Consider the following 23134-nt stretch of genomic DNA (forward strand, 5'->3'; position numbering starts at 1 on the left):
TTTTAAAGCCCTTATATTCCAAACTATGGATAAAACTATCAATAGCAAGAAGTTACTGGTAAGGGGAAAAAAATCAGACTGGCATTGTGTTTCTCATCTGCAACTCTAGAAGCTGGAATGTAGTGCAAATATCATCTTTGGGAAATTTGGATTTTTACGTCTATTGTTAACTTTTCTAAAAAGAGTTTATTCCTAGCTGGAAACTATCTGACTTAGAAATGCTCAGTAGTGTATTGAGGCAGAACTCTGAAGACAAACAAATAGCCCACTGGTATTCTTATTGCTCCTTGCATTACAAACCCACCTTTAAACCAAATTTTCCTCCAAACTTCCTCATGTTCTTTGCAACTCCTTCCCAGTATTATGGGAAATAGTTTTTGAAAATAAAAATATTTTAAAACCTCCTTCTTTTTAAAGACCAGGAGATCAAGGAATAGTAAGTTAACTAAAGCTTTGTAGGTAATGTAATGGAAAAGCCAGCAGGGGAACACAGATCTTGTTTCCAGTCCAATGATCCTTTCAATCAAGTTAAGGGGAGGAAGTCCTGTAATTCTGTTAACTGCTATATATTATTCCAATAAATGTCTTTAGTAAGTAAACTTTAAGGGTTTCTGGCACTTGTAACTGAAGTATTCTAACTTTATTACATTTTTTGGAATTATTATCTGTCTGTACTCTCATTTTCGATAATGACATATACGCATGTGATCATTAAATTAACATATCTAAGGATAACATTTTTCTATGATTTGAATGTGTGCAATTTCCTGGAAAGTATTTCTCCCTGAATGTAACAGGCAGCAGATCAAACTCATGTCACTTCCAAATTGGCTGTTTTTCTAATGTTCCTATTTATGGCACTGACATCACCATTACTCCAGAAATGCAAATTGCTTTTCGTCAAACAGCATTTTTATTATGCCACTCTTCTACTCAGCAATTTTCTGTCTGTCTCTGATGCTGGCAAGATCACATTAACACTGTGGCCTAGCGCCCAAGTTCCTGCCTGATCTGGACACTTTATTGCCATTTACCTATTTTTTTATGTTCGTACCTGTGACCATATTGGGCATTCCACCTAAAATGGCTTTCTCTTGCCTTTTTAATGTTCTTCATGTTGTATGAACCGAAAGAAGCTCTGGTTCTATGATTAAAATCAAAGATAAGGGGCTGTGGGTTATTACACGTGATACTTCCGGTGGTCCTTGAAGCTACAGTTATCTATGAAATAGGTTTCTTCTCTTTTCTAGGCCAGCCCTTTCATTTTATTCATGTGAATAAAGAAAAATTAGGCACAAAAGAAATTTTAAGGACTCGATCACTGTCATGTAGCTTTCAGATAGTAGGGCTGAGATTGAGGAAAATTGACTGAAATGTTAGATTCTGCACCCTCAAGTAGACCAGTTCTTGGAATCCCTTTGCCTTTTGCTGCTTATAAGCCTGAGTCTCTTCAGCTATGAAGACCAGCCTGTGCAATGGGGAGGAGATGGGACTGTTTGGACAGAATCTGATCTGCAGAATTTGTTTCTGTATTTAGGATACCAGTAGCTGTTGGAATGTCTGAAAATTTAATTTCTGAGTAGTCGGCTCTTTCCATTTTTGGTTAAAAACAGACATTTAAAGGTGGCACCGGTGGCTCAGTGGTAGGGTGCTGGCCCCATATACCGAGGGTGGCGGGTTCAAACCCGGCCCCAACCAAACTGCAACAAAAAAATAGCTGGGTATTGTGGTGGGTGCCTGTAGTCCCAGCTACTCGGGAGGCTGAGGCAAGAGACTCGCCTAAGCCCAGGAGTTAGAGGTTGCTATGTGATGCCATGGCACTCTACCAGGGGCAATAAGAGTGAGACTCTGTCTCTACCAAAAACAAAAACAAATAAACAAACAAAAAAAAACCCAGACATTTAAGATCCTGGGAAATATTTTTTAAAGCAGGAGAATATTGAGGGATGCTATGTAGAATCCACTGGCCTTTTTTTGACAATAGGTTACATCAAAACCATGGCAGAGAGAGTTCTTATCATACCTGAGATAGAAGGAAGTGCTTCCAGTAACAATGCTAGGGTTAGCACTGAGGGTGGCCCTTCCACCCAAGGCCTATCACTGTATTATTATGTCTGTGTTTAGAGTTCTTGGTGCAGCCCAATCATTTTCATTAACATGTAAGTCCTCAGAATTCTTAAAGCAGATGCATTGCAAATTTTGGAATGTTTCAAAAATGCTTGTACAAACTTCCCAGGTCCCTTGAAATTCCAGGCTGCTCCATTTCTGGGCAAGAAAACACTTCTTTAATAGAGATGTGACCATGCCTTCATTATTCCCTCCTAACTCTGAAACCAGATCATTCTTTGCAGAGCTATGACAATGCAATCCCATGAGCCTGGAGATTCCACAGTAACTACAAACCTATGAAATCTGCTCAGGCTCTACCCTGTCGGACAAATCTGATCATAACACATCTGGGCTCTGCAAATAGATGATAGCTGAGCTGAGAGGTGAACGTGATGAACGTGCCAGACTGTATTCAATACCCTCGCGGCTGCTCTCCCAGGCTTTGCGGGGGGAGGATTTCCTTCTGCGCCTATCATGTGCGTTCTCTCCCCTTCCTCTCTTTATTACTGCCTCCGTTTCACTCCGACATCATGGAGCTTCTCCGTCTAGCTCTCACCCTTCTCTGCCTTCACCATGTGCAATGATTCTTTTTCCTCCTACTTGTTGACTTTTTCATCTGCAGCCTTTCTACCTTCCTGCCTGAGTTCACTTTACTTTTAATGGAATTTCTCCTCCGGTTCTCTTCTCTCTCCTCCTACTCTCTGTGTTCCTCCACAATCCCTGGGCTATAAATAACCCAAGGCATCTAACCTTTTGCTCTCATGGAGAAATGAATAATTAAAACTCAAAAGGAAGACACATGGATTAAATCAGGCACTTAATTTCTTCAAAACACACAGAGCATTTTATGGTGTCCTGTGCAAATGGATGAGTCACAGCCAATTACTTCAAGAGGGAAGAAAGCTGAGGTTTGGCTCAATCAACAGCATATTTAAAAAAGAAAATGGAGTGTGCTAATGAATGACAGATACTGGACAGGAACAATCCTTCCAAATTCAGCAGCATGAGGCATGGAGTTCCAAATGTGATGGAGGTGATGGTGACAGAGGTGTTGTTTCTGTGCAATGTAACAAAATACGTTGCGAGCTCTTACTTGCTAAATGTGCCGCAATGGCAATTCATTTTTTTAAATTTATTTATTATTAAATCATAGCTGTGTACATTAATGCAATCATGAGGCACCATACACTGGTTTTATATACCATTTGACATATTTTCATCACCCTGGTTAACATAGCCTTCCTGGCATTTTCTTAGTTATTGTGTTAAGACATTTATATTCTACATTTAGTAAGTTTCACATGTACCCTTGTAAGATGCACCCTAGGTGTGGTCCCGCCAATTACCCTCCCTCCGCCCATCCCCCCCTCCCCTCCCTTCCCTTTCGCCTTTCCCCATATTCTTAGGTTATAATTGGGTTATAGCTTTCATATGAAATTAGTTTCATTAGTAGGGCTGAGTACATTGGATACTTTTTTTTCCATTCTGGAGATACTTTACTAAGAAGAATATGTTCCAGCTCCATCCATGTAAACATGAAAGAGGTAAAGTCTCCATCTTTCTTTAATGCTGCATAATATTCCATGGTGTACATATACCACAATTTATCAATCCATTTGTGGATTGATGGGCACTTGGGCTTTTCCCATGACTTAGCAATTATGAATTGGGCTGCAATAAACATTCTGGTACAAATATCTTTTTTATAATGTGATTTTTGGTCTTCTGGGTATATACCTAGTAGAGGTATAGTACCATTGAATGGCAGATCTATTTTTAGATCTCTAAGTGTTCTCCAAACATCTTTCCAAAAGGAACGTATTAGTTTGCATTCCCACTAGCAGTGTAGAAGTGTTCCCTTTTCTCTGCACCCACGCCAACATCTTTGGTCTTGGGATTTTGTGATATGGGCTAATCTTACTGGAGTTAGATGATATCTCAAAGTAGTTTTGATTTGATTCATTTGTTAAAAATCACCTAGTTGGTGAACTGAGGACTACAGAGTCTCTTAGAGACCACATCAAAGTGATGAATTTATGGGACTGTTTAATAGTAAGTGTTCAGAAAGCAGTCAATATGTTCCATGTAGGTGATCTGTCTGGAATAGGTAGTCCAGGAAGGCGGTTGGAAAGATTTCCATGGTGCCAAGCTGCTGGGCACTTGCCAGGCTACTTGGTTTTCCCTGGCTTTTCTCATTTCATAGTTTTTCTCAGGCTCTCAGAAGACAGGCTGGTTTCCTTTTAAGTATTTTCTTTCAGACCAAGGTATCTTGCTTAGGGGGTGGCCAAGGAAGTGCAGATGTCAGGTTCCGTCATGACTAGATGTGCTATTTCCTGAGTGGACTTTCTGAAGGAAGGTGAAGAAGCGTTTTCAACCTGGATACTGGCAGGTAGGAAGCCTCTGCGGAACTTGGAAAGGAGGGCATCATTTAGAGACACACCAGGAGAAAAGGGTAGATGCTGGGCTTAGAGATCAGAAATACATACAAATTTAAAGAGAGATCAGTAAGTTGACAGAAATGCCTGGCTCAATCCATGAAATGGCTTTGGGCTGGAACTTCCTCAAATGAGCAGGTAGGTGTGTGCACAGGAGTGCATGCACATATGTATATGACACATGTATGTGTGTGTATATGAGAGAGAAGAGTGAGAGGGAGAATTCTGCTTTGAGAAAAATTCAAACTCTACATTAGAGGAAGTCACTCTGAGGTAGGAGTTAAGAAAGAAGGGTGTCTTAAAAATTAAATAGTAAAGGGCAGCACCTATAGCTCAAAGGGTTAGGGCGCTGGCCCCATATGCCGGAGGTGGCAGGTTCAAACCCAGCCCCGGCCAAAAACTGCAAAAAAAAGAAAAAAAAAACTTGATAAAAAGAAAAAAAATTAAACAGTGAAGGGCTAAATCCATTTTTGTTAAAAAATCGTTTGGCAGCATGTACTTTTGGTTAAGTCCCTTCTCTTTTAACAATGATTAACTGCTTTTATTGTACAAGTGACATTTTCATTATAAAAAAGAGTTTTTCAAATCTGCTTTATCTACCCTATAGTATATATGCTATTCTTGAAAAATTTAGGGCCTTTGGGAGGAATAGGTGATAATTAAGCTAATTAGTTGATTAAACCTATTCAGACCTTAGAGATGGCTTTAGGGCCCAGTACATGGGGCTCTCCCAAAGAAATACACAAGCCTTCAAAAGAATTTACTTAATTTCTTTTACCTGGTCTTTGTTGACTAAATGAGGGGAAAGTCTTTGGATATAGCAATTCATGTGGGGAAGGTGAAAATCACACTAGCATAGCGCTTTTTCAAACTTTAACACGTGTACAAATAAAATTGCCTGGGGATCTTGTTAAAATGCAGATTCTAGTTCAGCAGGCCAGAGCAGCTGCCAGATGGTGCAGCTGCGGCTGCTGGTCCATGAACCTTATTTTAAGAAGCAAGGAGCTGACATTTCAAACTATAATTCCATTGCACTTGAAGCTTGGGCTTATTATCTTTAATTTTTCTTATGTAATGTTAGTTATACTTTACAAAATACAACCACAAAATTCTCCTCACTGTTATTTTTGTTTGAGATTACATTGAGTCTACACAATATTAAATTGTTCAATCCATGAAATGGAGATATACGTCTTCATTTAATTTTAATTAATCTTTGATTTTTCTCATTAATACGTTGTTGTCTGCACATATTTTGCTAGATTTAGACCATCTAAATCTAGATTTAGATATTATAGTACATATTTTTGGTGCCATGTAAATAGTACTTTTGGAAAATGCTAATTTCCCAATCCATGGCTAATATATACAAATGCCATTGATTTTTGTAGATTGTCTTTGTATGACGCAACTTTGTTAAGCTCATGTATTAGTTCTAATGGCTTTTTTGTAGACTTCTGAGATTTACTCTGCAGATAGTCATTTTATCTGAGGATAGAGATGACATTATTTCTTCCTTCCTAATATGCCCTTTCCTTGTGTTTTTTGCAGTAGCAAAGATCTATATAGGAGTGTCTCACTAGTTCATTTAAAGCTTAACATTATTTTAAGCAATGATTAAAGAAATAAAAGGATAGCATCTTAAATCAAGGGCCTATTACCTATTAACATAACATAAAAAATCCAAAAAAACTTTGGATTTTTTCATAGTTATTGTATTACAAAAGAAAATTTTTCATATGGGTTAGAAATCTTTCTAGCATTCATCTTCTGTGCAAGGGTTTTGTTTCTGCTTCTGCTTCACTTGAAGATATTGGAGTTTATACAACATCCTTGCTTTCACAGAAAAAGTCATGCAAATGAATGCTAGAACTTCAGTTTCTAACGCCATGTTTTCTCTTGCCGTACTATCACACACACAAAAAAACCCCATAGTGTTTTCTCCTTGGGCAATCCAGACTTGAATAGCTATAAATAACAATATTTTACTGTGATCATCATCTGTTTTTCAAAAAGATGCTGATCTGGAAATAAAATCTGCAAGTTTTCTATGCCATTTTAAAGGTCTTAAACCTGAGTGGTGTTTATTGATCTTCATGTAGTAAAGAAACACATCAAATATATTCTTCCTTTAGAACATTAGTATTGCCCCTGAAACTTGCATGTCAGTGGGGTGCGTGGATCTGCCTCATTACAAGATAATGCAATTCTTTATTCTCTACATGTATTGCAAAGGGTCGTCTTGTTCTACCATGTATTTTATCCATCATTATCTTTTCAACCCCAATTAGTCTCCGTTTCTATTATTATCAATAAACCACCTGGAAAAACAAGTTACAGTGAGACAGAAAGGGAAAGGGACACTGATGACTGTTCTGATTTTTGAATCATGCATTTCCAAATACAGTAGAAACTTTGTAAGTTGACCACTGAAGGGACTATAACAAACTGGTCAGCATATGGAGGTGGTCAACATAAGGAACTAGGTCAACTGTACTGATATGTACATGTGTTTTGCATGTCCGGTCTTAGAAAATTCAGTCAAGTTAAGGAGGTGGTCAATGTAGGGAGATGGTCAACTATGGAGGTTCTACTATATTTTAGTGTAAAAATCAAAGAAATGAAACAGTATTAAACACCTCTGTTTAAATACTGTTTACAGAACACAAAGTACACATCCCAATTGAGATGTGTGTTCTGAAGAAAGGGTGACATTGAGTTGCTGAAAGACTAATGTGGTTGAGGAGGATGGTGAGCAGTAAGCGATGAGGTTGCTAATCCAAGGGGAGGCCAGAGAAACCAGGGCCTAGTGAGTCATGTCAAGGAGCTTGGTCTTTATCTTAACAGCAATGGGAAGTCTTTGAAAGGTTTTTAAGCAGGGGGGTGGCATAATCAGATTTGCATTTTTAAAAAGATCACTTTAATAGCATTGTGGCAAATCCATTGGAGGGGGTCCAGAAAGAAGGCTAGTCTAGTAGAACAAAGAAGAGAAGGTATTAGCTTGGACAAGGTGACTGCTGTGGAGAGAAAGATGGATCTAGTTTGCAGATTTTTATTTGGAAATACAGATAGAGCTTGATAACAAACTGACTATGACTCTGAGTCTTCTCGTTGGCACATCTGTAAACATAGGAATGTCATTCACAAAAGCAGGGAACACAATGCTTACGGTTTCCACATACACCTGGCTTGCCAGAATTTCATATAAATTTATTCTTTGGTTAACATAGTTTATCAAATAGAAGACCTTTCCTAGAAACAAATCCATAAATTAAAAAAAAAAAGTTTGACAGTAACAGTATCTCCTATCCCCTGGTGAGAGGAGCTGTAGAAGAGGTGGACACACATGACCACCGACCACAGGAAGGCAAAGCCCACTTGTGTTTCACTATGGACATAAAACTCCCAAAGATCAGAAGTTAAATACAAATTATCCTGTGTCTGCCCTCCTTCCCTTTAGTGCTCATAAACTAATAGTTGACTACTACCTAAGAAGACATACACTAAGAAAACTGCCCATAATGTTGTGGTCTTCCAGACTTGAGTGTGCTAATTTAACTTCCTAGAGTAATGCATCTTAAAGGTGCCCATCTGCCTGAATGACTGCAGGTGGCCCACGGAGTGTAGCAGGTGAGGAACATGGCCTCTAGGAGACAAGCAGCAGATCTGGATACTTGGTTGCCATCACACACTCTCTATAGATAAATACTGCTAAGAAGGAGGGTTTTATGTAGTTAAAGTAGTTGTAAAGTGGTTGTTTCAGTAGTTCTCTCAAACTTTCTCTTTTGCTGACTTATTATTTGGCAGTTAATAATGTGTTTAAGTAATGTCGGGAATGCATTCAGTCCTTTGGGAGATGGACATGATTAATATGTTTCTTCTATCCAACTTAGTTGAAAACTCTAAGAATCATATTGCCAGTAGTCACTGTTGTCTGGTCATACTTATCCCATCATCCACAGTGTTACACTCAGTACACAGAGAAGGTAAAAGAAATCAGTGATAGCTTTTATTATTGCATCTCACTAAGGTTTTCCATTGAATCTAGTACTCTCTTGGAGTTGATGGATATATGATTTATTTGATTTCCGTGGATCATTGATTTTTCACTGATTACAAAGCGTTTCAATGTATTTCACAGACATTTTGTGTATAAACCTATGAGGCAACACTGATAAAAGATTCGATTATTTTCACTGGTTAACACAAGGCCTGGAGTCATATAGATAGGTTTCTGAATCCTGACTTTTCTATTCCTAGTTGGGCAATCCTGAGTAAGTTATAATGTCTGCATGTCTGTAAGTTTAAGGTTTTCATTTGAAAAATGAGCATTAAAAAATCTTATGGTAATATCGCTTCTCGGCCTTTTGGCTAAGATCAAGTGTAGTATCTGTTCTTATCAGTTTAAAAAATCTTATGGTATTATCTGGATTAATTAAGATAACATAGGAAAAGCACTAAGCTTCTAACCTAACTCTTAGTAAAGCACTCAGTGTCTTTGATTGGCCCCCAGAAGCAGGCAGATCCTCAAGGCAAAGATTTGGGTACATATAGTCTGAGAAGTTTGTTATGAACTGAATCTCTAGTCTCCCCTAAGTTTACATGTTTAAATCTTAATCATAATGTGGTAGTTTTAGGAGTTCTCAAGAATGGGAAGAACGGGATTGATGCTCTTACAAAAGACACCCCACCGAGTCCTCTAGCTCTCATTCTGCCATGTGAAAACACAGTTGGCAATCTGCAACTTGGAAAAACGCCTTCCCCAGAACCTGACAATGCTGGCATCCTGATCACAGACTTCCAGTCTCCAGAACTGTAAGAAGTAAATTTATGTTGTCTGTAAGTCATCCGGTCTATGGTAATTTGTTATAGCAGCCCAATCCGAGTACAGAGGTGATCCCTGGAAATATTGGTCAGGGAGCAGGAAAGACAAAGAAGGGAAGAAAGCCAATAAAAAGTGTATTATTATCAAACACATTTGCACTGTCAGCAATTAGAGCTTACTCCTACTGGGAGGCCCTGAGAAGCAATATAGAAGATGGATCTCAGGACTATCCTCCTACAAGACAGAGGAAGCTGAGGTATTACTACACCAATGCCTGGCAGGCACTGATTCTTAATTACCTGGGACTACAACCTTCCGAGTATATGAGCGGATCAGGATCTAGTGACCAGAGCAAGAAAGAGTTGTAAGTGGTGGCAGTGGCAAGATGGGCTGGCATGCATAGAAATGATTCAGGGTCAAAGGACATAGGCAGGGTGTTGGTAGCTGAATATGGGAGGGGTTCTCCTACCAGAAGCTGTTTACTATCAGTTGCTATGAGAGAAGGAAAGTATATTTAAAGGAGAATTTGTTCATTTCCTAAGTTTCATCCCAGCTCTAATATTACAAATGTCTCATGACATATTTCTTTCTGTATGAAAACGCATTGCTGCATTGGGTGAGTTAAAATCACAAGAAATCCTTATGTAGTTTTCCTTTTCATCCAGTAGGAAAGGATCAGTACAGTTCTAGCCATCCAAGTCTAATATGATAAAGAGTAAGTTTATCAAGAGGCAGCTCAGTGGAAAGACCACAGGATGAGGAGGGAAGGGACGTTAGTGGAATCTTGGCTCAGTCACTTACCATTTGCTTGGCCTTTGAAAGGAGCAAAATCTCCTGAGTCTCCACTGAGAGGAAAAAGATTCCCGTCTAGTTAATTCATTGTGGTGAGAGCACGTGCAACAGTGCTTTGAAGAGCAATTGTCTTGGATGCTGAATCTACATGGGAGTCATCAAGTCTTCTATCAGCCATCAGAGCAAAGTACTTCTGGTTGCTTTTGGCAGCATGCCTGGATTCACTGTAGGGCTTGGTGATTACCTCGTGCTTCTCGCATATCCACAGCACTGCAGTAATTTGATCTGAAGAAACAGTGACTCTCTTGAGGCACATTAGACACACTGACATAAATCAACTGGTTCCAAGGATTCTGTTCAGCTCTTGTCTTCAGTGGAGAGTGTGGCTGCAACTGCATGTTTTGGCTTCCTCCTAGAAAACAGTGTTGTTATCTGCCTCTGCCATCCCAGAATATTTCCTTAATTTCTCAAATGTGAAGGAAAATAATCCATAGAAAATACCTATATAATTTCATTCTTCCTTGTTCTCAAATCCAAGGAGTGATCATGTCAAATTTGGGGAGTGAATGGTGACTTTGCCCGCAATGTGCCTGGTGCTGTATGAATTATCTGTTTAGATACAAGGTATTGATTTTGAATTTCTAAACTAATTATGACTGGGTAAAGATTTAACTGGATAAATAGTGGGTATACTTTGGAATTTCAAGGTCTTAGTGAATATTATAAACTTTAAAGAGCTCTTTTTCTATTATATTATCCAAAATAAATCTTGCAGCCCCATATCATATCAAGGAATTTATAATTTGTATATATTTTAAAGATGCAAGGTGGCATTCTATCAGTCTCAGTGTGATGTAAATGTAAATTAGTCTTTCAGATTCTGTATTTTAAATTGCAATGTAAAATCATACTATGTTTTAAGAGTGTCTTACTATTAGACAAAAATAACTGCATCTCTCTATTTTTAGATAAATTTAGGCAAATATAGAATTAACATCCAAGATCCTAAATTACGTACCTGCAAAGTTAGGTATTTACAGTTAGTAGTTGTCAATGAGAAAATTTTAAACTTATCCCAAATATCATTTAATATTAGCCCAGCTATAGCATTTTCTAGATTCCATTTTTAGAAAAATATTTTGGTGAAATGGTTGTAAAATAAAAACGATGAAGCAATTAAAATTACTAGAAAATAATTTTCTCATCCTTTTTTTCTTTAAAAATATTTGTTTGATCAACTCAACATTATCTCTTACTTTAAGAGAAACATAAACTTCAGAGCATTCAAAAAGATAATGTGGGAAGAATATTTCTAGATAACATTCTCATATATAGTTTATTTTATAGATATATTATACTTTATATAAAGTACATATACTTTTTATGTGTAAACAAAAAACTCAGCCAAGTAAATAAAAATAGCAGACCATCAGTGATGCTAGCAATAAAATACACAAATAATAAAGTAAAAGGTATGACCTTCTATAAACCATAAACTCTATCACGGTAAAGGGAAAAAAGGGTTTGTTTATAATAGTTCAGCAAATAATAATTATATTTGAGAAACCAATTATTCTTTCTTTTTTTTATTTCAAATCAATTATGAAGGCACAAATTTTTAGATTACAATGTTCTTACTTCCAGGGTAAAGTTGCAGTTGTAAAAGAGCCCCTCACCCAGAGGACATGTTATACATCCTCACAGTGTGAACATTAAGTGAGATCTCACCTCATGCCCTCCCTCCTTCTGCCAATTGTCCTCCCCCTTCCTCTTCTGCCTCTCTTCTCCCCCACCCTCCTTCTCCTCTCTCCTCCCCCCTCTGGCCTTGCTCCTCCTCCATACTAGACTATATTTGTATTTACATATGAGCATGTAATTGTTTATATATTGGTTTCGTATTAGTATGGAGTACATTGGATATTTATTTTTCCATTCTTGTGATACTTTACTAAGAAGGATGTATTTCAACTCCATCCAGGTAAATGTAAAAGCTGTAAAGTTTCTGTCCTTTTTAATGGCTGAATAATATTCCATGGTATACATATACCACAGTTCGTTGATCCATTCATGGGTTGATGGGCACTTAGGTTGCTTCTACAACTTGGCAATTATGAATTGAGCCACAGTAAACATTCTGGTGCAAATGTCTTTGTGGTAAAATGATTTGTTTTTTCTGGATAGATACCTGGTAATGGGATTGCAGGATCAAATGGAAGGTGTACTTTTAGATCTTTGACGATTCTCCACAATTATTCTTTTTTAAGAGACTTAAGTTTCTCAGTGTGGCATTTCATTTTTGCAAGTTAGAAGACCTCACGTGTTTGCATCCAGTGCACAAAAGGTGTTCAGTGAATAACTGCAAATTGATTGAACTCTTATGAATTCTGATATTTTCATTGGCTTGTCTCTTAGGTAAAATTTACATCTTTGCAGTTATTTTTACTGAATTAGACTCTTAACTACTTGAAAATGGCTTGTCTGTTAAGAGATCCAGTGGATAAAGTTTTAGTAGTAAGACTATTTTTCTTGTAGCTACTTCGGTAAATGAAGCCAAGTGATATAGATGTAAGCAAATTTCCAGAACTTTCAGGGATCATGCAATAGACATTTTAAAGAATTTTCTAGAGGAGGTGCTTGATAGTCGGTAGTATTGCTATGGTTTCTGGTGTGTGTGTGTGGTGAGGTGCGGTTACATAGTTTCTTCTCTGGGTGATTGTCAAATATGAATTCACTGGGTTTTCAGCATAAGTTGTACTTTAGTTGCAGGTTCTAGTTGAGGTGAGAGCTCTACTCTTGCACTGCTTTTCACAGCCTTGAAAGAAGAAGGTGTTGGCACAGTTAATTATTGCTGTATCCTATTTATTACTATAATAATAAAATGATGTCTTACTGGAATTAATTGTCAGCCTCATGCAGTAAAAATTTCTTCCCAGTGACCAGGTCCATTTATTAAACAATTTAAGGGCAACTTTGGGGAAAGTGCCACTTCTTATCCCTTTTCTGCTGCTGTCAGGTTCTTGAATGTAGCAGGAGGCTTTGGTCTTCATCCCTTTCTTGTTGTGGCTCCTTTACCCCTTCAACGCTAAGATACTTTAATGCTGCTGCTTGGCAGAATTAGTTGATAATTGATTTGCATCTTTACAAAGACACTGGAGGAAATGAATGAGGTAAGTTTTACTTAAAACGAGTTTTTTTAGAATGATAATGTTTTTTCTTAATCACCTATTATTTTTTAGTGTTTAGTGTTTTTAGTGTTGAATGTTTATCCCTTTCAGATATTAGATGCCAACTGCCAAAGGTCATTTCCTTTGGCTCTAATTCAGAAGTAATTTTCTGGATCTTTTTTTATCATTTGCCACCCACTACCCCATCCCCCTTCCCTTAATTTCTTTCCTCTTGGGTATTGTACAGCCTGATGCTGGATGTAATTTTCTGAAATTCACCTCAGGAGACTACTTTAGGAGTACTTACTTTCTCTTTTCTTCTCTTCTACTTCCCCCTCTCTCTCCTTAAGGTAATAAAAACAGACTTTTAAAGAAAGTTTGGCACACAATGATCATTTAAATTAGGGGAAACAGCTTAGGTGAACTTCATCAAAGTCTTCTGCTGTTGTTAAGTTTTCATTTGTTTTTGTATGAACCAAACTTTTTTTTTATTATTGAAAAAGCAAAGCATGGTCATAATATTAAAAGAATTAAATGCTCAAAAGTAAGTCTTCCTCCTACTCAGGCTTCTGACTCTAGCCTTCTTCCCTAGACATAATCCCACTTCTACCATTGCAACCCTTCTAGAACTATTCTAACAATAAGGTGTTACATAGATGAGGGGTTGAGGGTAGTAGAAAAGAATGAGAGAACATTCCTTTTCTTATAAAGACTAAAAGATTAAGATTTTTTTTCACTTAACATATCTTGGAGGTCTTTTATCAGCTTCCATAAGCCTACTTCACTCTTTGTAATAGCTGCAGAGTATGGATGTGCTATAATCTATTTTAGTTGTTGTTCATCAGTGCACATTTAAATTATTTCATGTATTTTTTATTTACATTTATGTATTTTGCTATTGCAAGTCATACTGCAATAATCATACCTATTTGTGTGCTGTTTCATCATAATCTGGTATATTTACTGGATAAGTTCTATGCAGCTAAATAGACCTGTCTAAGAATGCAGAGAGATGTTTATAACTACTTGTATATGCAAATAGAAGCAATCTGCACCCTGATTTCCTTCTTTACAAAGTCCCTTAGGATAGTGACAGGTACAGAACCAACTCTCTCTTTCCAGGGTCACCTTTCATTTCCCCTCTGCAGGTATAGATATCAGGTGTTTATTTCTGCAGTGTAGGCATTCTATTCATGTCTGCAGAAGCAGTATGAGTACATTTCCCTGTCTGTGAGGTGAACTAGGCTAAAGAGCAGGGAGCCAGCAGCTTGGCTTGTTGTTCCAGAATGTTTACACAGATACCTTGGCTGGTAGCAACGGGAGAGGCCTCAGAGTAATTAAATTTTTCATTTTCAAAGTAGAGGGACAGGACATGTAGGGAAGTCAGTCTCACACATTGGTCATTCAATTAAATGAGGGACAGAGACTCCTAACCTCCCAACTTGCCAGGCATGGCTTTTTACCACATCATGAAAATCTGTGGTTTTGTTTTTGTATTTCCTATAGGCTGACTCTCCTATTGTTTACTATTTCTCCTCATGACCTTACAAGAGACTCTTCTTTTGACTTGTAGACTCAGAGTTGAAAAAGACATTTAAAAACCATTTCCTTCAACCCCAAGAAACAAGTTAAAATTTGACAGGCAGTTCTCTCTCACAGGAGAAATTTTGCCAACTCCTCTAAGGCCTCAATCTCAATTTGATGATGATTTCAAAGCCATTGCTAAAAATTAATGACATAACTTATAAAAAATATAGATCTCTGTCTTTTACTTTCTCTCTTGCATCACTTTTGAATAGTCCATGTTGTCAAGGGAAACAATGGGCAGTCAGACCTGATCCTGTTAACATAGCAAGGGTGGAGGGGAGCAAGCAGAGAGACTTTTCTGCCAGTGCTGACCTTAATTAATCAGATCACATCTGAGTTGCTCCTTTTCTCTTTAGAGGCAGGGAAGAGAGATGCCATGTGTTGTCCTTTTTTAGCTGAGTCTGCTTTCAGATAAGCAGGTCATCTTTCAGTCATTTAAGCTGAGAGTACCATGAGGAGGGGAGGTTGGGAAGTCAGCAGTTATGTGTTTGTGTGTGTGTATGTGTACATACATGCATAAGTGTGTATAAATTCAAGCATAGACACACATATGTATGCAATACATATATATGCACAAGATTTTACAGTGTGCAGTCATAATGACGCATAGGACTTTCATACACCTCTTCCAGGGAGAAAACAAGAAACAAATGTATTAAGACCTGAGAACAGAAAGTTCTGACAAAAGCAAAGAAGATGTTTCTCTTCCTAAAATGAAAAGTCTCTGATAGGACAGATTTTCTCCAAATACCTCTTTTCTACTACAAAAATGATTTTAATGACAGCTTTTCCCCTGTCTGTTTATGGTGGGGGTGAGAGGTGAGCATCTCTGCTGACCCTGGTTGCCATGGTGATTCAAGGCAACCAGTCTGACCCTGCAGTTTGGGATAACAGATTTTGAATAGTTAGGAGTCTAGGAATGCAGATTTTGTGGCTTGACATTTTGCTAATCTGTACCCAATTTTTAGGGTAGAAAAATCAATGCTATGCTCAGTGAATCGTTTTTTTTTTGTTTTTTTTTTTTTTGACAAGATAAATGCCTTGGACATCTCTACTCTTTCCAGATAATAGTTAAATAGATATATAGATTAAACTGACCTTAGGAATAAAAATTTACACCCATTTCTCCACTGTTAAAACTTTTCAAAACATTCTTTCCAGATTTTTTTGAAATTGATAAATTTGAATCTGAGAGAGGGGCCATTAAGTATACTGGGTTGAAAGCATTAGTGGTAGGATCAAATTGCCTAGGTTTGAATACCCAGCTCTGCTGGGAGACCTTGAGAAAATTACTTAATTTTTATGATCCTCAGCTTCTTTATCTGCCAGTAGGGGTAATATTAGTTGCTCTCATTTAGGGTTGTACTGAAAAATAAATTAATTAATGTAAGTAAAGCACTTAGGATTATGCCTGATTCATGCTAGGGGCTATATAAGTGTCAGACATAATCATCATCACTTATTTTTATTATTTTTACTACATTGATTCTTCTTGGGGAAAGATTGACAGTTTTTTTCTATCCTAAATATAAATCAACCCTGGGGAGGAGAAGAAAACCAATGAAGTCCATAGAACAGGGGCTGGGTAGAGCTTGTATTAAATTGCACTCTGCTGTTATAATCAGTTATGATTTGAAAAGCCAAAATAGGTGTACATTAACAGGAAAGCAGGCAAGACTTAACCTGGGTTGCAGACCATTTTTACACCCCAGTTCCCTTTTTAGAAAGCATCTCAGAAAGTGGAGATACTGGGGAAAGAGTAGAAGTAAAATTAATTGTGTTAGTCCTTTGCAGGCAGGTTTTCTTTGAGACTTGTGATCTCAGAATGCTTCCCAGGTAAGTCCATTAGGAACATCTGGTCCAAATGTCCCGTTTATGGAGGAGGAAGTAAAAACACTAGTAGCTTGTCCAAGGTCAGTTAAGGATGGAGAAGTAGAAACAGGATGAGAACTCAGGTCACTTCTGAGCTAGTCCAGAGCTACCTTCAAAAAGTAGAGCTGTTTAGGGCTTGAGTCCTCTATACCATTTGGCCTCTGTCCTTTGCCATCTTCTATCAGGTCCTAGTCTGACTTGTAGAATGTTTTTGCCATTTGACACTGTTAGAGAATTCTTCTCAATTATGAGGACATCCTTTGTTCTATGAGACTGACAGCTTCCTGTGGGGCCCAGTGATTCTCTTTTGCAATGTTGCAAAAGACCAACATTCCATGTTTCCAGTAATGCTATCTATGTGTTTGAAAGGGAACACAGTGTCACTGGGGATTGGCACACGTTTCTACCTCTGTGTACTAACTTTACCTTAGACAAAAAAATTCTGACTCTAAATGCTATGATAAGCCTCCAAATTGGACAGCTAAACTTGGGGAATTTGTCAGGCAGAGAACTATACACTTTACCATCATACTGGAGTAAAAACTTACTATTGGCAATGAGACCTTTGCATGCCAAGGACGTATTGATTAAACCTTTCATATTTTCTGAGAAAATGCACTTTAAGAAGATAGATATTTCTTTTGGTTCTATTTTTCTATTTTCTCTCTTCCTCTAGGTTAAGAAGATAAGAAGTTTATTAATCCTAGTTCTTTTCTAAAATGTATGTCCTTTGCCATTCTCTTATCCAGTCCTTCACCCAACCATTCTTTCCACAAACTTTCACTCAACACCTTCCACATGCCAGGCACTGAGTTAAATTCAGAAGGAACAAAAGCAAGCCACATACAACTTCAAGAGACAAGGGGCAAGAGAAGTTATTGAGATTAGAGAAAAAATAATTGTTCCTCTAGAGCAGTGGTACTCAATCTGTGGGTCCCACCCACAGGAACTGTATAAAGGCCTGAGGCATTAGGAAGGTTGAGAACCATTGCTCTAGAGGGATTTGTCTGACAGGAGTTGTGGGCTCAGCTCAGCTAGGGGAACATGACCAACCACAGTGATCCAGTAACTAGGGGAAATGCCCTTGCTAACTCTGCTCTTCATTTTCACTTCCTTGCCAGTGTCTCCCACTGACTTTGGCCAACTGTAAACCTAAGGGAAAGCAAGCCTATGCAGGCCAGACTCCCAGGGAATATAACAAGAGTGTTGAGTGCAACTTGAGGAGATAAGGAAAATACTTAGAACAGTAGGATTTTGTAAATGAGTCCAGATAACATTTTAAGGCATAAAGGAAGGCACTTAAAGTGTAATATAGTGACTGAGATTTTTGGATCCAAAGCAAAGAAGCAGTCAAGAGATTGTGATTCCATAGTACGTGTATAATAGAGATGGTTGCACATGCTTTACTAGTACTCCCTTTGAGACATGAAATTACTGTTTCTTCCATAAGAGTTAAACATAGCCCAATTGGTCTTTTTTGACCAAGAAATTTTTTTTTTTATATTGTTGGGGATTCATTGAGGGTACAATAAGCCAGGTTACACTGATTGCATTTGTTAGGTAAAGTCCCTCTTGCAATCATGTCTTGCCCCCAGAAGGTGTGGCATGCACCAAGGCCCCACCCCCCTCCCTCCTTCCCTCTCTCTGCTTTTCCTTCTCCCCCATAACCTTAATTGTCATTAATTGTACTCATATCAAAATTGGGTACATAGGATTCGTGCATCTCCATTCTTGTGATGCTTTACTAAGAATAATGTCTTCCACTTCCATCCAGGTTAATATGAAGGATGTAAAGTCTCCATTTTTTTAATGGTTGAATAGCATTCTGTGGCATACATATACCACAGCTTGTTAATCTATTCCTGGGTTGGTGGGCATTTAGGCTGTTTCCACATTCTGACAATTGTAAATTGAGCTGCAATAAACTGTCTAGAGCAAGTGTCCTTATGATAAAAGGATTTTTTTTCCTTCTGTGTAGATGCTCAGTAATGGGACTGCTGGATCAAATGGGAGGTCTAACTTGAGTGCTTTGAGGTTTCTCCATACTTCCTTCCAGAAAGGTTGTACTAGTTTGCAGTCCCACCAGCAATGTAAAAGTGTTCCCTTCTCTCCACATCCACGCCAGCATCTGCAGTTTTGAGATTTTGTGATGTGGGCCATTCTCACTGGGGTTAGATGGTATCTTAGGGTGGTTTTGATTTGCATTTGTCTAATATATAGGGATGATGAACAGTTTTTCATATGTTTGTTAGCCATTCGTCTGTCTTTTTTAGAGAAGGTTCTATTCATGTCTCTTGCCCATTGATATATGGGATTGTTGGCTTTTTTCATGTGGATTAATATGAGTTCTCTACAGACCCTAGTTATCAAGCTTTTGTCTGATTGAAAGTGGCTCAGTGAGCAGGGCGCCGGCCCCATATACCGAGGGTGGTGGGTTCAAACCTGGCCCAGGCCAACCTGCAACAAAAAAATAGCCGGGCGTTGTGGCGGGCGCCTGTAGTCCCAGCTACTCGGGAGGCTGAGGCAGGAGAATCGCCTAGGCCCAGGAGTTGGAGGTTGCTGTGAGCTGTGTGACGCCGCGGCACTCCACCGAGGGCCATAAAGGGAAACTCTGTCTCTACAAAAAAAAAAAAAAGAAAATATGCAAATATCCTTTCCCATTGTGTAGATTGTCTCTTTGCTTTGGTTGTTGTCTCCTTAGCTGTACAGAAGCTCTTCAGTTTAATGAAGTCCCATTTGTTTATTTTTGTTGTTGTTGCAATTGCCATGGCAGTCTTCTTCATGAAGTCTTTCCCCAGGCCAGTGTCTTCTAGTGTTTTTCCTATGCTTTCTTTGAGGATTTTTATTGTTTCATGCCTTAAATTTAAGTCCTTTATCCATCTTGAATCAATTTTTGTGAGTGGGGAAAGGTGTGGGTCCAGTTTCAGTCTTTTACATGTAGATATCCAGTTCTCCCAACATCATTTATTGAATAGGGAGTCTTTCCCCCAAGGTATGTTCTTCTTTGGTTTATTGAAGATCAGGTGGTTGTAAGATATTAGTTTCATTTCTTGGTTTTCTGTTCGGTTCCAAGTGTCTATGTCTCTATTTTTGTGCCAGTACCATGCTGTCTTGACCACTATGGCTTTGTAGTACAGACTAAAATCTGCTATGCTGATGCCCCCAGCTTTATTTTTAGTACTAAGAACTGCCTTAGCTATTCAGGTTTTTTTCTGGCTCCACACAAAACGTAGAATCATTTTTTCCAAATCTTGAAAGTACGATGTTGGTATTTTGATAGGAATGGCATTGAATAGGTAAATTGCTTTGGGAAGTATAGACATTTTAACAATGTTGATTCTTCCCATCCATGAGCATGGTGTGTTCTTCCATTTGTTAAAATCCTCTGCTATTTCCTTTCTGAGGATTTCATAATTTTCTTTATGAAGGTCCTTCACCTCCTTCTTTAGCTATATTCCTAGGTATTTCATTTTCTTTGAAACTATGGTTTCAAAGGGAGTTGTTTCCTTAATTAGCTTCTCATCTTCACTGTTTTTGGCGTATACAAAGGCTACTGATTTGTGGACATTGATTTTATATCCTGAAACATTACTGTATTTTTTGATGACTTCTAGGAGTCTTGTGGTTGAGTCTTTGGGATTCTCTAAGTATAGGATCATGTCGTCAGCAAAGAGGGAAAGTTTGACCTCCTCTTCTCCCATTTGGATTCCCTTTATTTCCTTGTCTTACCTAATTGTATTGGCTAGAACTTACAGCACTATGTGGAATAGTAAAGATGACAGAGGACAACCTTGTCTTGTTCCAGTTCTAAGAGGAAAAGCTTTCAGTTTTACTCCATTTACTAAAATATTAGCTGTGGGTTTGTCATAGATAGCTTCAATCAGGTTTAGAAATGTGCCACCTATGCCTATACTCTTCAGTGTTCTAATTAGAAAAGGATGCTGGATTTTATCAAAAGCTTTTTCTGCATCTATTGAGAGGATCATATGATCTTTATTTTTGCCTCTGTTAATATGGTGGATAACGTTTATGGACTTGCGTATGTTAAACCAGCCTTGCATCCCTGGGATGAAGCCTACTTGATCATGATGAATGACTTTTTTGATGATAAGCTGTATCTGTTGGCTAGGATTGTGTTGAGAATTTTTGCATCTATATTCATGAGTGAGATTGGTCTGAAATTCTCCTTTTTGTTTGGGTCTTTTCCTGGTTTTGGTATCGGGGTGATGTTTGCTTCAAAGAATGTGTTGGGGAAGATTCCTTCTTCCTCAATTTTTTGGAATAATTTCTGCAGTACAGGAATAAGCTCTTCCTTGAAGGTTTGGTAGAATTCTGGTGTGAAGCCATCTGGACCAGGGCATTTTTTAGTTGGAAGCTTTCTTATTGTTTCTTTGATCTCAGTGCTTGAATTTGGTCTGTTCAGGAGCTCTATTTCTTCCTGGCTGAGTCTAGGGAGAGGGTGTGATTCCAAATATTGATCCATTTCCTTCACATTGTCAAATTTCTGGGCATAGAGTTTCTGGTAGTATTCAGAGATGATCTCTTGTATGTCTGTGGGATCAGTTGTTATTTCCCCTTTATCATTTCTGATTGAGGTTACTAGAGATTTTACTTTTCTATTTCTCATTAGTCTGGCCAATTGTTTATCTATTTTATTTAATTTTTCAAAAAACCAACTCCTTGTTTCATTAATTCTGAATGATTCTTTTGTTTTCATTTTCATTGATCTCTGATTTGATTTTGGATATTTCTTTTCTTCTACTGAGTTTAGGCATAGATTGTTCTTCTTTTTCCAAGTCCATAAGATGGCTTGTGAGTTTGTTGATGTGCTGTCTTTCTGTTTTTCGAATGTAGGCATCTAAAGTGATAAATTGTCCTCTGAAAACTGCTTTTGCAGTATCCCACAAGTTTTGGTAGCTTGTGTTTTCATTGTTGTTATGCTCAAGGAAGTTAATGATTTCCTGTTTTATTTCTTCCTGCACCCATTTGTTATTTAACAGAAGATTGTTTAATTTCCCTGCCTTTGTGTGGGGTTGAACGTTTTTATTAGAGTTGAGTTCCACCTTTAGTGCCTTATGGTCTGAGAAAATACAAGGTAAAATTTCAATGCTTTTTATTCTGTTGATGTTTGTTTTGTGTCCCAGGATATGATCAATTTTGGAGAGTGTTCCATGGGCCGATGAGAGGAATGTATATTCTTTATCTTTGGGATGGAGGGTTCTATATGCATCTATCAAGCACAGTTGTTCTATGGTCTCATTTAAATCTCTTATATCTTTGTTTAATTTCTGTTTAGAGGATCTAAAGAGGAGTGTTAAAGTCCCCTGTTATTATGGTATTGTTGGATATCATCTTGGTCAGACTGAATAAGGTCTGTTTCAAGAATCTGGGAGCATTTAAATTGGGTGCATAAATATTTAGAATTGAAATGTCTTCTTGTTGTATTTTTCCCTTGACCAACATAAAGTGACCATCTTTGTCTTTTTTGACATTAGTTGCTTTAAATCCACATGTATCTGAAAATAAAATTGCAGCTCCTCTTTTCTTCTGAATTCCATTTGCCTGAAAAATTGTCTTCCAACCCTTGACTTGGAGTTTTAATTTGTCTTTTGAAGCCAGGTGTGTTTCTTGCAGACAGCAAATGGATGGCTTGTGTTTTTAAATCCAGTCAGCCAATCTATGTCTCTTCAGTGGGGAATTCAAGTCATTAACATTTATTGGGATAATTGATAAGTGTAGTAGTATTCTATTCATCTTATTTTGTGAGAGTCCATTGCTTAGTTTTATCTTTTGCATCAGTGTGGAGGTTAGGTTCTGTCCTTTTAATTTCTGAGTTCTTACTTTGCTGCTGATCTATTGTGCTGATCAGTGTGTAGAACAGGTTGAAGTATTTCCTGTAGAGCTGGTCTTGTTGTGACGAATTTCCTCAATGTTTGTATATCCGTAAATGATTTGATTTCTCCGTCAATTTTTAAGCTTAGTTTAGCAGGGTACAGAATTCTGGGTTGGAAATTCTACTGTGTAAGTAGATTAAAGGTAGATGACCATTTTCTTCTTGCTTGCAAAGTTTCATTAGAGAAGTCTGCGGTCACTCTGATGGATTTGCCCCTGCAGGTCAACTGGCACTTACTCCTGGCAGCTTGCAGAATCTTTTCCTTTGTCTTGAGTTTGGACATGTTCATCACAATGTGTCTTGGAGAAATTCAGATAGAGTTGAGGCAACCTGGGGTCCGATAGCCCTCTGAAAGCAGTGTGTCAGAATCTTTGGTGATATTTGGGAAATTTTCTTTTATAATATTCTCTAGTATGGCTTCCATTCCCCTGCGGCGTTCTTCTTCTCCTTTTGGGAT

The 23134-nt window shown here is 37.9% G+C and overlaps 1 protein-coding gene and 1 pseudogene across 2 annotated transcripts in view; both read left to right on the forward strand.

Annotated features, from left to right (window-relative positions):
• CPNE4 (copine 4) overlaps positions 1-23134 on the forward strand; it is a 521673-nt gene that overhangs the window by 44863 nt on the left and 453676 nt on the right. The window lies entirely within an intron of this gene.
• Positions 8896-9023, forward strand: LOC128593089 (uncharacterized; annotated as a pseudogene).

The sequence above is a fragment of the Nycticebus coucang genome, chromosome 8 (genome assembly GCF_027406575.1).
Source record: "Nycticebus coucang isolate mNycCou1 chromosome 8, mNycCou1.pri, whole genome shotgun sequence".
Lineage (NCBI taxonomy): Eukaryota > Metazoa > Chordata > Mammalia > Primates > Lorisidae > Nycticebus > Nycticebus coucang.